The sequence below is a fragment of the Pongo pygmaeus genome, chromosome 19 (assembly GCF_028885625.2).
Source record: "Pongo pygmaeus isolate AG05252 chromosome 19, NHGRI_mPonPyg2-v2.0_pri, whole genome shotgun sequence".
NCBI classification, from domain to species: Eukaryota; Metazoa; Chordata; class Mammalia; order Primates; family Hominidae; genus Pongo; species Pongo pygmaeus.
Genome location: NC_072392.2, coordinates 95,861,703 through 95,873,696, shown reverse-complemented (window position 1 = coordinate 95,873,696; position 11,994 = coordinate 95,861,703).

Below are 11,994 nucleotides of genomic sequence, written 5' to 3'. Positions count from 1 at the left end.
GAAGTCGACGATGGGGACACTGCCGGCAAAAGCCAGCACAGCCTGGATTGCGTGAAGCCAACCCCTGGGAAAGCCTCACGCCGCTGGTCAGGTCACATCTGGAATTCAGCCTTCCATTCTGGACACCCTGGTTTAAGAAAGATGGGAGCAAACGAGCGTGTATTCAGGGGGGACGCATTCAGGGGAGTGCCTTCTGGACGTAAGGTGAAGGGTCTGGAAAGAGGAGGAGTGATGGAGAGACAACGTTAGCTGAGCTTGAGCTTGGAAGGAGGACAGTCAGGGACCGGATCTTATCACAGGCTGAGAGTATTTCCCATGCTGCAGGGAGAAAACAAATGGTTATTGAAAACCCAAAGTGACCGTGGCTGGCCCTGCCTCCCAGGGAGAGAGGTGTAATTCCTGCTAGGGAGATTTAAATCTGGCTTCCTGCCCCCTACCCTTGCTGAGGAACAAAGCAGAAAAGGATGGGCCTTTGGGGACCCTGGCAGCGCTGCTGTGCTGCGGAAGTGGAGGCTCACGGTTGTCAGAGCTGGGGAGAAGGGGAACGAGGGTGGAGCCTGGAGGCCACAGGGGCTGGGGATACATGGTCCTAGAAAACACCAATGGGACTTGAACTGGGGGAGAAGCAGGCAGGGCGTGTGTAAAGCAGGAAGTGGGCTAGGAGGAAAGAAGGTGCCTGAGCCAGTGGGCAAAGGTGCTGGGGTGGGAGGGGGTCCTATTCGTGGGAGGTGAAGGAGGTGGAGGAACGGCTCTCTAATGTATGACTGGGGCTATTGGTTGAGTGGGGCTGTGGTGTGAGCTTTTCTCCATCACCAGGCCAAACACTGCACAGTTGCTTGCATGCAAATACTTGTGCGAATATGTTGGGGAAACAGACCTGTGATCCAGGATGATGGGGGCCATAGGAAGCCAGTGCCGGGGATGCTGAGGTGAGGGCCCCTTCAGCAAAGGTAGGACTGAGAGGGAAACCATAGCTACTCCCTACCTGCCCTCCTTGTGCCCTAGACTGCAGGAAGCTCTGGAGGGAGGTGGGGTTCCTTCACATGCAAATGAAGAGTTTGAGGCAAGAATTTTTAGAGCTCAGCTAACAAAGAGGTTTTACCCAAAAGGGGTCAACATGCTTCATGCTGTTCCCTAAAGAGAATTAGGACATTGGATGAGGCCACTGGGGAGAGCGTCCTTGTCACCAGACAGAGGAGCCGATGATGGGCTGGGCCTCCATGGGATGCCATCTAGCCCCCCAGGTTTTAGGTGAAGCTGACAGTCACCGCACGCAGATAACGGAGGGGGCACTTGATGACAAAGAGCCAGAGATCAGCTTAATTGGCTGAAGTTTTTTAAAAGGTGGTGAGAGCAAGTTGTGGTTCATATAACTAAAAAGTCCAGAATGTTCCACATGGCTGGACTCAAATGAGCAGACTACGTCTCCAAGAACCTCTCACCACCTCTCAACTCTCCTGTGCTGGCGTCATTTCCCGGCAGATTCTACCCAAGTAGCAGCAGAAACAGCAGCTCCAGCCTTCCATCCTACTGACCCTGCACACCCAAGAAAAGAGAACCAGCCTTTCCCTGTGAACCAGCTGAGACCCCGGGACTGACTAATGGGAGACTGATTTCGTTACCGGAAAGAGGACCCTATCGAGACCCCAAGAGAGGGTTATCGGGATCTTGTGCAAGAAAGAAGTCAGGGTGAGTCCACAGAGTAAAGTGAAAGCAAGTTTATTAAGAAAGTAGACGAGTGGGCCGCGCGCGGTGGCTCATGCCTGTAATCCCAGCACTTTGGGAGGCCGAGGCGGGCGGATCACGAGGTCAGGAGATCGAGATCATCCTAGCTAACATGGTGAAACCCCATCTCTACTAAAAATACAAAAAATTAGCTGGTTGTCGTGGCGGGCGCCTGTAGTCCCAGCTACTTGGGAGGCTGAGGCAGGAGAATGGCGTGAACCCGGGAGGCGGAGCTTGCAGTGAGCCAAGATCACGCCACTGCACTCCAGCCTGGGCGACAGAGCAAGACTCCGTCTCAAAAAAAAAAATAGACGAGTGGCGGGCGCCTGTATTCCCAGCGACTCGGGAGGCTGAAGCAGGAGAATGGCATGAACCTGGCTTGCAGTGAGCCGAGATTGTGCCACTGCACTACAGCCTGGGCAAGACAGCAAGACTCCGTCTCAAAAAAAAAAAAAAAAAAGAAAGTCGAGGAATGAAAGAATGGCTACTCCATAGACTCCATAGCCCCTCCGGGCTGCTGGTTGCCCATTTTTATGGTGATTTCTTGAGGATATGCTAAACAAGGGGTGGATTATTCATGCCTTCCCTTTCTAGACCATCTAGGGTCACTTCCTGACATTGCCACGGCATTTGTAAACTGTCCTGGTGCTGATGGGAGTGTAGCAGTGAGGATGACCAGAGGTCACTCTTGTCATCTCGGTTTTGGTGGGTTTTTAACTGGCTTCTTCACTGCAGCCTATTTTATCAGCAAGGTCTTTATGACCTGTATCTTGTGCCGACCTCCTGTCTCATCCTGTGACTAAGAATGCCGAACCATCTGGGAATGCAGCCCAGTAGGTCTCAGTCTCGTTTTACTCAGCTCTTATTCAAGATAGAGTTGCTCTATTTCACACACCTCTGACAATTTGACCACCTTGGAAGAAATCACTGTAACCAGGAGGATGCAAGTCACTAATGGGCCAGGACGGCTCAGGGGACCATCTCTGCACAGGTGTGTGTGTGAGGGCAGATGTCAGCCTCACAGGTGTGGGGCTTGAACCGGATGACACATGGCAAGTTTCCATCTAAGAGTCTATGACTCTACACCTCTGAGGTGTTTGTTCCTTATGCAAGTACCCGAAAGAGAGTTGAATATACAGCAGAAATTGGGCAAATCATGGTTTGGCTGACTTTAGAAATGCATCACCAGATTTTCTGCAGTCCTTTCCTAATTACATTCTTATCAGACTTGATATTCAAATTAGTTAGGGTCTCCTGGGGTCACCTCCACCACCAGGAAGGAGCAATTACCCTGGCATATGCTGAGTGATGAGGGACCAGCTGTGGGCATGGATAGTCCCTCTGTGCATCATTAAATACTGCCCTCCCTTTAAAAAATAATTTTATAAAGATGAGGCCAGAACTTTCTTGCTTTGGGCTAAATGCCATTTTAAAATTCCTGGCACACAGAACAAGCACAAAGTCCTCTTCAGAAAAGTCATGAGGGTTCAGACAGGGTAGGTCTGTACAAAGGATTCAGGCTATGCAAACAGACAACGTTTCAGAGTGGGGCTAAGGAGGGGGTCGTGATTCAGCCACTTCTGCTTGACCAGAGTATGTAAATGATTCCAGCTCTGATTCCGGAGGCAAAGCTGAGAGAGACTCAGAAGTTAAGTTTATTTTAGAAGCTATCGAGCCTACTGTTCCCAGAATTGTCCTCAAGTTCATCCTACTTAACCTTAGGCAGCTGTCTCTTGGAAGGGGGTGAAGGTCTCCAGCTCCACGTTGGCCAATTACCTCTGGGGCGTGAATCCTGGGCTTTCGTAAGGGCTGGACATAGAGCACAAAGGCAGAGTCTACCAGGCAAAGGACTGCCCTAGGACCACTTTCTATTAATGTGCCATTCTGAAAAAAATGTGTTCCTTGTAGTCACCCTGTATGCCCACTGAAGCCCCTAAAAATTCTTAATGCCATCCTTCCATGAAAATCCTCTCCAGGTTTAAGACCTTATTGTTATTCATGGAGACTTTTGAAATGGCCTTTGGGCTGGGCACGGTGGCTCATGCCTGTAATCCCAGCACTTTGGGAGGCCAAGGCGGGTGGATCATGAGGTCAAGAGATCAAGACCATCCTGGCCAACATGGTGAAACCCTGTCTCTACTAAAAATACAAAATATTAGCCAGGTGTGGTGGTGGGCGCCTGTAGTTCCAGCTACTCGGGAGGCTAAGGCAGGAGAATCACTTGAACCAGGGAGGTGGAGGTTGCAGTGAGCCAAGATTGTGCCACTGCACTCCAGCCTGGGCAAGACTCCGTCTCAAAAAAAAAAAAAAAAAACAAAAAACGAAATAGCCTTTGAACACTCCCTTCTGCCACCCTGCCTGGATGGCTTTTGTCACCTACCCTGTCCTTTGAGCAACTTTCTAAATGTCCACTGTGGCCATTCCGCATTCTTAATTCGTTCCATTGCTCAGCCTCATCTTTTACTATTTTAAATTGGGATGAAATTCATATAACATAAATTAACCACGTAAAAATAAACAATTCAGGGGCATTAGGTACATTCACAATGTTGTGCAGCCACCCCCTCTATCTAGGGCCAAAACATTTTCAACATCCCAAAAGCAACCCCTGTACCCATCAAGCAGTCCCTCCCCTTCCCTCCCCTCCCCTAACCCCAGGTGACCACGTGCTTTCTGTCTCTGTGCGTTTGCCTATTCCGGACATTTCATGTAAATAGAATTATACACTATGTGGTCTTTTTTGTCTGGCTTCTTTCACTTAGCTAATGTTCTCAAGGTTTGTCTATGTTGTGGCCTGTCTCAATATGTACTTCATCCCTTTTTTAGGGCTGAATGTTATTCCCTTGTGTGTGTATACCACAATTTATTTCTCCATTCATCTGTTGATGACTCTACTTTATACAGGACAATCTGAGCTCCTTGGCTATCTCCTTTATTTATTTATTCATTTTTTACTTATTTATTTATTTATTTTTGAGACAGAGTCTTGCTCTGTTGCCCAGGCTGGAGTGCAATGGTGCGATCTCGGCTCACTGCAGCCTCCGCCTCCCAAGTTCAAGTGATTGTTGTGCCTCAGCCTCCCTAGTAGCTGGGATTACAGGCGTGTGCCACCACACTCAGCTAATTTTGCTGTATTTTTAGTAGAGACGGGGTTTCACCATTTTGGCCAATCTGGTCTCAAACTCCTGAACTCAAGTGATTCTCCCATCTCGGCCTCCCAAAGTGCTGGGATTACAGGTGTGACCCACCGCGCCTGGCCAGCTTTCTTCTGATAGACCCCTCAAGCCCCACTCAAAACTTCCACATTTTCAAACAGCCTGGGGTTGCTGTTTGGCTCCTCTCTGCCTTATTCATGCTGTCTCCTTACCCACAATCATCTAGCCACCCCCACTGATCCCTTAAAGACACCAAGATGACCTTAACCCTCCTGGTCTGAGCCAGGGGCACCTGCTCTGTGTTCCCAGCGCCCTGCGGGCATACCTCTTCCCAGCCCATACTGAAATTCTTGCTCAGTATCTGTGATCCAGCCTCACCCCTCTGCACCTGAGGCTGCAAGTCTTCCACGATGGGGCTCAAGCCTGCATCCCTACTGAACCTGCATTGCCTGGTGCATGAGGGATGCTGAGCAGAGCTGAAAATCCCACCATGAAAAGGAGTCCCCCTCGAAACAAGACTCATTCGTTTAAGGGGAATGAGTTTCGAGCTTTCTGTCCTGGCTCCTTTCCTTCTGAAAGTGAGCATCACACAACTTGCACAGGGAGGGCTCAGGGGAATCTCATGACTTAAAAAAATGAAATGTTTTGAAGATTTCATGATAGTCGTGCGAACTTGGGCTGTAACTTCCTTCAGAACAAAGCACTCACTTGGCCATTGAAAGGGCCTCTCTGGACGGTTTCTGCTGTCTCTGCAAAGCACTTGGGACACAGCTTCCGTCAGCTGGGTCAGGGAGAATCCTTTGTAAGAGTCATGGAGTCGGCATCCCATGGCAAGGGCTGGTGAGAGCACGTCATTGGATAGCACCAGCAAATTGTTGTATAATACAGAATTGGACTGGCCTTTGTTTCTGGGAAGTCGCCCCCAAATCCTTGGCAAGTCTTTTTTATTCACAGTGAGCCCTCAAAGTCTTTGCTAATGAGGGGACTCAGGATTAGGACAGCCCATGCCAGAAAGACTGACCATGTGAACAGCAGGCTGAGGCCCTTCTCCATCACCTCCTGGAGGGGAAAGGGACTGGAGATCAAGTCCTGTCAGTCACGCCTACATCATGAAACCCCAGTAAAACCTCTGAGCATCAGAAGCTTAGATGACTGTCCCTGGTTCGTAATCACAAATCAGTCCCCTGGGAGGCTTTGCATGGTCTTGAGAACATGGAAGCTCTGAATTTGGGACCTTCCCAGACCTCCCTCTCCATGCCTCTCCCAGTAGCTGGTTCTGATTTGTATCCTTGCTAATGACACCGCAATCCTAAGTACAGCACTTTCCTGAGTTGTGTGGTTCATCGTTGTGAATTGCTGAATGCCAGGAGGTCAGGGAAACTCCTGAATTTGTAGCCAGTTGGTCAGAGGTGCATGTATCCGGGGCGGCCAGAACTTGCAGCCAACATCTAAAGTGAGGGCCTTCCTGTAGGGGACAGAGCCTCCAACCCATCATCTGCACCAACTCCAGGTGGTTAGTGTCAGAGCTGCATTGCAGATATTATGATGGATAACCGTTTGATCATGCCATTTATGCCATAAAGGAGCACAGAAGTGGGGTATAGACACCTTGCTTTGTGGGTATAGATACCTTGCTTTGTGCCTGACAGCCAATGAAGTCACATACGTGAGCCTCTATAGGAAATCGGTCCTACACCGCTAGAAGCGAAGTCCTGGTCAAGTTGCTGAGAGGAAGATGAGATAATCATGGACCTTGGAGCCAGCCAACTTCCGCCAAGTCATTAGGCGGGTTCATTTGGATTCTTAGGGTCTGAACGCAGAACCTATGGGAACACCAACATCACCACCACATCCACAGCCACACCCATCTACACCCCTGAGCAGTTTACCAATCAAGGGGAACTTAGTGAACAGCTGCTGCTGTACCTGGCCCTCTGCCGAGTGCTGCAGGGGGCAGGAATATGGGGAATGGGTGACCGCCCTCCTTCGGAAACACTGACATGCTTGCTAATCTCTGTGGTCTTTGATGGTCGCTAGGGAAGCAGAAGACCGCCTGCCTGACTGAAGTCATCAGGGAAGGTATCAGAGGCCAGGTGGGTGCAGATGAATGAGGTCAGGCAGAAGGAAGGTAATGGAAGGCCCCAGGAGGAAAGGGTCCACTTGAGCAAACCCTCAGCGTCCACTGGGGCCAATGCAGATGCCTGCTCACATGAAGTCTGGGGGCACCAGGAAACGGCTCTTGGAACAACTCTGAGGTCAGGGGTTATTCCTGTTTAACAGATGGGAAAACTGAGGTCTAGGGGTGAATGCCCAGCCTAAGAGCACTCCTCTCCTCCGGATGGTATTAACCCCCGAGCCTCCCGATGGACCTGGCCATTCAAGAAGGTGCACTCTTCCTCTTTGACTCATGATATGGGGCCATCCCATCAGTCACCATGCCTGAACATCAGAACAATTTCTAGAGCAGAGCACACGAACCTTCCTTCCCTCAGCAGCACCTCCTAGACCTCAAGAGCCCTGACTGCTGAGACGTGCATCCCTTCGGGGGCCTGACATCTCCTCCACTGCAATTTGAACCACCAGAGGAACAGTCAAGATCTGGAAACGAGACCCGGGGAAAAGGAAATCTCAAATTGAACATGAGACCACAGAAGGTGTCCACATTCTCTAAAGCCCAGAAACCCAGCAGGACCCAGGAGGCTTCCTGGATTTCAGAGTGAGGTTTGCAAGCCCGCCTTATTTGGGGATAAATTGAACATCACGCTAATTCCTCATTAGCCCTTTCCAGCTGTAAGCATGGGGCTGGTGCAAGAGGGATCTCTCATTTCCCCCGACTGGGACCACAGAAAAAGGATGGAAAGTAACTTAAGCTTTTTGGATGTCAAATTGCTGTTACAAAACAACGTTTTTAGGAGTTAAGCAATTAATCCAAACACACATGGATTCAATTTCCTTGAAACTGAAATGGCTTAAAAAACCAAGGAAGAAAACTGCTCAGGGACAAATCCCTTCTGAGTTTGTGAACCCCAAGCCTGTGGAAAGAAAACAACAGAACCACAGTGCTGCCCCCCTTAACACACTGGAAGCTCCCTTCTCAGTGGAGGGAGGATGGGGCAGGCGCGCAGGCCCCACAGTCACGTGGACTGGAGGCCCAGAGGACGCAGACAAGGGAAGGAAATAATGCTCCTTCTCTGCTCAGTGCTCTTTCCCTTCTGGTTTTCTATGAGGCAAGGGAAGAGGTTTCAAGGCAAATGTTCGTTTTCCCCCTGCAATGCTTTATAACTTGGCCTTAGATACTCACTTGGGAGAAAAAGCTTTAATAGAATCCTGTTGGGGCCTTTTTATGACCTCCCCAAACAAAGGAAATCAAACACAAGACAATGTTCATATCCAACTTCTAGGGTCAAATGGGAAAGCAATCAGCTCAAAGTGCAGAAACATTGAGGGCTGTATCCTCTCCCTGGTGCCACTCACTCTGGGTCGCAGATCGGGGACCCGCCAGGCTCATCCACCCTCTGGTGTGCATCCTTGGGCAAACCACATCCCTGAAACTCCGGTCCCATCTGGAAGCTTTGGGAAGAGCAGATGAAATAATATTGAGTTCAGAACACTAAATGCATGTTGCTAAATCAAGTTTAGCCTAAAGCTGCCTCCTTACATATTTTAAGTTCGGCCTAAAGGTTTTTCTGTACATCGTGAACTATTGATATAACAAGCGGAGGCATCAACAGACTGTAGCCTGCACTTGTACCAGTCACTGAGTTTTGGCCAATCAAAGGGGGCCGACTGAACCGTGTTCAAATAAGGCAAACACCAACCTGTAACCAATCCAGCTGTTTCTGTACCTCACTTTCGCTTTCTGTAGTCAATTTCCTCTTTCTGTCCATAAATCTTCCTCCACCACGTGGCTGCCCTGGAGTCTCTGAGCCCACTCTGGCTCGGGAGGCTGCCCGATTCACGAATTGTTTATCGCTCAATTCAACTCCTTTAAATTTAATTTGGCTGAAGTTTTTCTTTTATCAGAGTGAAAAGATTATATATTTTTTAAACTTGTTAAGCACCATGCAAATGTTTGTCCTTGTCACTTGCTGAGGGGGTGTGGCCCGAGTTCTCACAGTCCCCCAATGATGACAGCCTTATTGTTTTCTTTTTACTCTTCACAACATAGCCCCTCTTCCTTCCTCACCCCTTTCCAACTTCTTTCCCTTCTATGGAGGTTCCAGCTTTACAGTGGAGAAGAACAGGACCTAGGGTCTGACTGCAAGGCTGCGGCCATGTTTCACAGAATTAAATCCACCAGGAACTCTCTCCTTCTCAATATCTGACCTGCCCACAGTCCTTAATCCTCTTGCAGTCCCTAACAGATCAGGGGAAGGTCAGGGATGTTGTCCGAACCCTGGGAGGGAACCCATTCAAAGACAGCAGAGGGGCCCTGAGGAGCTCCCACCCCAGCATCCACCTCCCCGTGGGGCCAGTGTCTGACCTCCCTCCCTCCCTGTTCCACCCATGGGGTCAGCGTCTGATCACCCTCCCTCCCATTCCACCCGTGGGGCCGGTGTCTGATCTCCCTCCCTCCCATTCCTCCCTCCCTCCCATTCCTCCCTCCCTCCTATTCCTCCCTCCCTCCCATTCCTCCCTCCCTCCCATTCCACCCATGGGGCCAGTGTCTGATCTCCCTCATCAGGTCAGTGTCTGATCTCTGGGAGGGATCCCATCCCACTCGTCAGGCCAGTGTCTGATCTCCCTCCCTCCCGTTCCACCCGTGGGGCCAGTGTCTGATCTCCCTCATCAGGTCAGTGTCTGATCTCCAGGAGGGATCCCATCCCACTCGTCAGGCCAGTGTCTGATCTCCCTCCCTCCCGTTCCACCCGTGGGGCCAGTGTCTGATCTCCCTCCCTCCTGTTCCACCCGTGGGGCCAGTGTCTGATCTCCCTCCCTCCCATTCCACCCGTGGGGCCAGGGTCTGATCTCCCTCCCTCCCATTCCAGCTGCCGTGGGTGATTCCCTCACTGTGGGACGATTCTCACCAGCATGCCAGCACATGCCACTTCTCCTATCCCCAAAAACCAAACTAAACCCTTTTGCCCTGTTTTTCCCTCAAGCAATAGCCCCACATTTCCCCTTTCCTTGGCAGCAAAACTTCTCAAAAGAGCTGTAAACCCTTGCCATCTCCATTCCTCTCCTCCCATTCTCTCCCAGCATCCAGCATGGGCATGGACCCCAACAACCCGTGGAAGCTCCCGTTGTGCAGGTCACCAGCAATGCCATGCCTCGGGATCACTCCCAAAGAACTGAAAACAGAGACTTGAAAGGAGACACGGCCACACATGTTCATAGCATCATTACTCACAGCAGCACAAAGGTAGAAACAGCCCAATGGCCGTCAATAGATGGATGGGTGAACGCAGTGTGGTCTATCCATACAGTGGAATACTATTCACCTTAAAAAGAAACAAAATCACCAAAAGAGTAGATTGTAAGTGTTCTCACCACAGAAAAATGATAGTTTATGAGGTAATGCATGTGTTAATTCATTCAATGTAGTCACTGCACTATGCATGCTTAGTTCAAAACCACATTGTACAGCACAAATATATATCTATAAAATTTTGTCAGTTTTTTTTAACAAGTAAATTCAAATGTAGAACAAAAAGAAGTGAAGTACCGACACGTGCTACAATGTGCATGAACCTGGAAGACACGATGCTGGGTGAAAGGAGCCAGGCACAAAACACCACATTGTGTGTTTCCACGGATATGAAACACAGATTAGGCAAACCCCTAGAGGCAGAAGGCAGATGAGGGGTTGCCGGGGGCTGAAGGCGGGGAGACGGGGAGTGACTGCTGACAGGTGTGGAGCCCCCTTTGGAGGAAGGAAAATGTTCTGGAACGCAGCAGTGCTGATGATCGCATGGCATTAGGAAGGTGCTTACGGCCATGGATATGTGCATTTAAAAATGGTTACTATGGTAAGTTTTATGTTATGTGTATTTGACAGTTAAAAGAAAAGATCACCAGTGGCCTCCACATGGTATGTCCAGTGGTTGGTTCTCGGTGGTCATATGACTTGATCCTTCTGCAGTGTGGATACAGCTGCCCATCTTCCCTTTCCCTTGAGAATTCTCTTCCCTTAGCCCACAGGACCCCACTTTGCCTGGATCTCCTCCTGCCCCCTGGCTGCTCCTTCTCGGTCTCCTTCGCTGGGCCCCTAGTCTCCTCACACTCTGACCCCACGAGCCACCCGAGGCTTGGACGACTATTTTCTGTATCCACCTTCACTCTCCCTGGGACTTCATTGAGTCCTGTGGCTTTGAATACCACATAGATGCCCACAGCTCCTAAACTGGGTATCTCCAGCATGTTCTATCCTCTGAATTCCAGACTTACACATCCCACTGTGTCGTCAGCCCCTTCATTCAGACAGACGTTGAATGGGCCTGATATACCCAAACTCAGCTTCCCACTACTCCACATCTCGAATCTTCCCATCTCAGTTGACAGCAGCTCCCGCCCTCCAACTGCTTGGACTTGTCCTTGACTCCTCCAAGACTCTTGCACCCCCACATCCACCTGCCAGTACATGCTGCCAACTCCACCTTGGAAAGTGCCCGGTGTCCAGCCTCTCCCACCTCTGCCATCTCCAACACTCTGGAGCAGCCACCATCACCTTTCACCTCCTACGAGTCTCCTTGCACTTCCCCAGTCCCCATGCCCCCATAGACTGTTCTCTACCATCACAGCTAGCATTTTAACATGCAAATCAGATGTCACTCTCCAGCCTTAATGCACTTGGAGAGGAAGCCAAGGCCTCATCCAGACTTGCCTGTTCACGAAGCCTGCAGCCTCCTCAGCTGCTCTGGCCTCAGCTCACCTCTCCGCAGCTGGTGCGCCAGCTCCCTGCTATCTTCCCGCAGACCAGGCAGGCTCCTACCTCTTAGCCTGTGTACTTGCTATTCCTGCTGCGTGGAATACTCTCTTTCAAGAACACCTCTTCTTGAAGATGCTCTTGAATTCAAAGATATTTGAATTACCAGCTGGAGTTGAAGAGAGGACATGCTGGAGATAAACAGTTTGGGAGTTGTCAGTATCTATGTGGTATTCAAAGCCACAAGAC